A 4,289-nucleotide genomic window follows, 5' to 3' on the forward strand; every position below is an offset into this window, starting at 1 on the left:
CTCCTTTGTGATGCTGAGGCATCTCCCTTGTTCTCCTTTGTGATGTTGAGGCATCTCCCTTGTTCTCCAGGACTTTTGCCATGAAGGGTGGTTGGTTTTTGTCAAAGAGTTTTCTTCATCTAATATGATGACCAGTGATTTTTGTCTTTCATTTTGGTTAAATCTATCAATTTATGTATTTTGAATACATCCCTGCATCTCTGGTATGAAGCCTACATGACCACGGTAGATGATCTTTTTGATATGTTGCTGGATTTGGTTTGCAAATATTTTACTGAGAATTCTGCATCCATGTTCACCAAGGAATTTAGTTTGTAATATTTCTTCTTTGTTTTGGTCTTATGTGGTTTGAGTATCAGGGTAACTGTGGCTTCATAAGGCAAATAGGGCAATGTTTTTTCTATTTCTATTTTGTGGAATTATTTGAGACATATTGACATTAATTCTTCTTTGAAAGTCTGGAAGAATTCTGTGCTTAAACCATGTGGGAGATTTTTGTTGTTGTTGTTGAATCTCTTTATGATTTTACACAAAGGACCTTGAGATACATCAATTATGAAATGTCAAAAAGAAAACATCTTTAAAATTTACAAACAGGTAATGTATACAAGAGTTCTCTATAAAATCCATCAATGTAAAAAAGACATTGGATTGAACGTAAGGTATGTTCAGTTGTCATTAGAATTATTTTTGTTTTGTTGGAGACTTTTCTCTCCTCTAGTCTTGACTTCTCTTTGATTCTCTAGAATGTTCAGGGTATCTGCTAGGTTTTTCCCAGCTTCTTTCAGCACCGTTCTGACACATGTCATCATCTCGGAATGCTTTCTACTCCTCTCCCTCGACTTGGGATGATTTCTACGTCTCTCCCTTGACTTGGAGCAGTCTTTTCCTCTAACATTATCACTGTCTTGATTTCAGGTTCTGTGTTTCTCATTTTCAGAAAAAGAATGTCTTCTCTCTTGTTACTTATTCTTTGGCTCGGCATGCTAGTCTTCTGGCTCTCTGTGCGAGCCCTGTTCTCTGCCATTGCCAACTATGCTGTAACTATTCTCATGGCTTCTGTTTTCCATGTGCTTTGCTAGGGGATCTTTTCAGTCGGCATTTTGTGAGTTCTGAGCTCTGTGTCTTTCAGACCTTGCTGCCTGCCTTTGTTCCTCCCTGCCTCCTTCTCGCCTCCCATGTGCCTGGTGGTTCCTGGCTAACTTATCTACTTCTTCGCCTCTGGTCTTCCCTTCCTCTTCTTTCTTGTACCTTTAGCTGAGGCAGAGCTCTGACTATTAGAGGAGGAGGAGGAGTCACTTGCTTCTCTGGAGGACTCTAAGCTGCTCTCGCTGCTGTCAGATTCTGAGTCAGAGGAATCAGACATTGAGGAAGATTCTGAAGATGAAGATGTCAGGGCTGGTTTCTTTTGCTCAGCTTCTGGTTTCTGGGCTACAATGACCTGGGAGTATTTTTCAGATGTTCTCGAAGTTCATCTGTCAAACTTCTGGACCTATAGAAGTGAAAATGTTGATGGCAAACAGGCTATTGCGTGGGTAACAGTTCTTCAAAGAATAGCTGAAGAGTTTCATCCTTTAACCTCGCATTCAGTTTAGGAAGACCCATGTATTCACACAGCTCCTGGAAAAAATCCTACTAGACCATGTCGTGGTCTCTTCACTCAGGTTTATACATTTGAGAACACCATGGAAGTGAATCTGTGTATAAAAGGTGAGCAAACATCTAAGCAACATTTCTTAATTTGTTTGTGTTGCACTGTTTCTTGAATATACTTTTAATTGATTCTGTGTATTCTTTTTTTTTTTTTTTCAGCACACAAAACCACCCACCTAACAAGCCAAAAAAAATTTTATAGGTCCTTTGTTGGGCACAGCAATCAAGTATCATGTTGCAGAGTTCTTTTGTTTTGGCTCTCAACAAACTCCATTTTCAGCAACTTGTATACACATTCTTCAAAATCTAAACTAGGCTGAATAGCAAGATACATTGTACGGTTGATTTTTGTTTTGTCATGCCTTTTTGTCCTTCCTCTTCTCCTTCTTCCTCTTCCTCTTCCTCCTCATCTTTGCTACTTCCAGCGTCTTGGTCTGCCTTTGAATCAGTGTCTCCTTCATTGAGGATTTCTTTTTTTATAGCTGGGTACTTTCATTCTCCATAAAATCAGGATCCTTCTTGAAGACATTAAGAACATCTTCTAGATTGGAATCATCCTCTAAGAGGAGCATATGTGTAAACTGATTATCTTCTTCCACCAAATCAAGTCCTTGCAGAATAACAGGGTGGTCCTTGAATCTATCGTCTGTACAGCAAACATCATTTCAATCATGTTTTGAAATCTTTTGTTGATCTCAGACCCCTGTAGAATGTTTCACAGTCATTCAAAGATTGCATTGATTCCCCTTGGTGACACCTGGGTTAATTTGAGACCACACTCCTTGAGGAAGCTGATAGCTACCTCAACACTGTCATCTAACTTCAACACTGTCTTCTGTTGGTCTCTCAAGGAGCAAAGTGAGCATCTCCAGACACAGAACCTCATGTGCTACATTTTGGTTAATAAGATGTGCCACAAATTTTGAAGCAGTCAGGCAAAGTTGCTTGTCATTCTTTTGATATTCTTCCTGAAAATTAAGAATTAGGCTCTTGAGGATTGATTCTCCAATCTGTGGGAATTTTGAGTTGATTATTGCCACCAAAGCTGCATAAACATGAGTAAAGATTGGAGAAGCACTCTGTGCTTGCAGAACAGATCTGGACAGCAATCCTCTCCCTCTGACTGTGGTCTCTTGAAGGAGCTCTTGGAAAACAATGCTTATATTGGAGATATTGACCTTTTTGATGAGACCATTGATTGATTTCTTCAGAGCCTCCCAGCTCATCCTCTTGTATACTAAGCTGTTTTTATCTGTAATCTGTTCCTGCATCATCATGAGCTTTGCGGGAGGAATATATGTTCCCCCAGTGCAGGTGAGCATAGATCCAGCTCCTCCTCTTTCTCCTCCTCCTCCTCCTCCAACTCCTCCTCCTCCTCCTCCAACTCCTTCTCCAACTCCTTCTCCTCCTCCTCTTCCTCCAACTCCTCCTCCTCCTCCAACTCCTCCTCCAACTCCTCTTCCTTCTCCTCCTCTTCCTTTTTTGTAGGTTCTTCCTGAGTAGAACTCTGGTTTACTTCTTGGTCTGGGCTCCTTCTTTCAGGAGATGGGGATTTCTGGGACTGTTCCAATGATCTTCATCTTTGTCTTTTTCTCTGAGTTTTTCCGGGTCCTTACTTCGTGATTCCATGCTGTCATCATAAGAGTATCCTCTTCTAGAATGCTCATAGTCTGACTGGCTAGAATCAGAGCAGTCTCTATCCTGGGGGGATCATTCTTGTTCTGTATATCTGTCTTCTAGGGAGGAGCTCCTGTGGTATGAATTGGGGCTCATGTGGGAGATTTTGTAATGACTGTTATTTCACTATCTGTTATTAACCTGTTTAAATTGTATCTGATTTTGACTTAACTTTCTTTTAGATTTTACAGTTTGTTGGAGTACATGTTTTTAAAGAATGTCATTACAAGTCTCTGAATTTCTTTAATTTCTGCTGTTATAACCCTCCTTTTGTTTCTGATTTTATTAATTTTAATTTTCTCTCTTTACCTTGTAGTTAATTCAATAAGGGTTTGTCTATCTTTTTGGCTTTTCTCAAACAATCAACTCCTTTTTTCAGTGATTCTTCGTATTTGTTTTGTTTCTATTTTCTTGATTTCATTTGATCATTTGTTGCCCTCTACTTCTGATGGTTGGTACTTCCTTTTATTCTGAAGCTTTCAGGTATGCTGTTAAGTTGCTTTATGAGATCTCTCCATTTTTTTATGTAGGCATTTAGTGCTATGAGCTTTCTTCTTAGTACCATTCTCACTGTGATCCACAAGTTCAGGTATTTTATGCATTCACTTTTAATCAGTTCTGAAAAGTATTTAATTTCTTAATTTCTATCTTGACCCAATTTTTTTCATTGGGTAGCACGTTGCTCATTTTCCATGAGTTCTTAAGTTTTCTGTTATTGTTTGTATACAGCTTTAATCAATGAGAATCAGTGTTGGGCTCTATTTGGCCCTGGTTTGGGCCTTGAGGACAAACCTGAGCCTGGCTCAAGTGTTGTAAACTATCTCAATCACTTCCATACTGGAGTGACTCAGCACAACCTGCTTAAGCCCGCCTTTGCCTAGCTCCTGCTGACATAGAGTAACTTGGTTGGCTCAGTCAGTTACCCCATACCCTTCATCAACTTTCCCCTCCCCCTACAT

At 39.7% G+C, this 4,289-nt stretch overlaps 1 pseudogene; it reads right to left on the minus strand.

The window, feature by feature from the left end:
- Positions 1 to 684: 684 nt before the first annotated feature.
- Positions 685 to 3,426, minus strand: LOC116075390 (annotated as a pseudogene).
- Positions 3,427 to 4,289: the final 863 nt, after the last annotated feature.

Source organism: Mastomys coucha, unplaced genomic scaffold (assembly GCF_008632895.1).
Source record: "Mastomys coucha isolate ucsf_1 unplaced genomic scaffold, UCSF_Mcou_1 pScaffold3, whole genome shotgun sequence".
Classification (NCBI taxonomy): domain Eukaryota; kingdom Metazoa; phylum Chordata; class Mammalia; order Rodentia; family Muridae; genus Mastomys; species Mastomys coucha.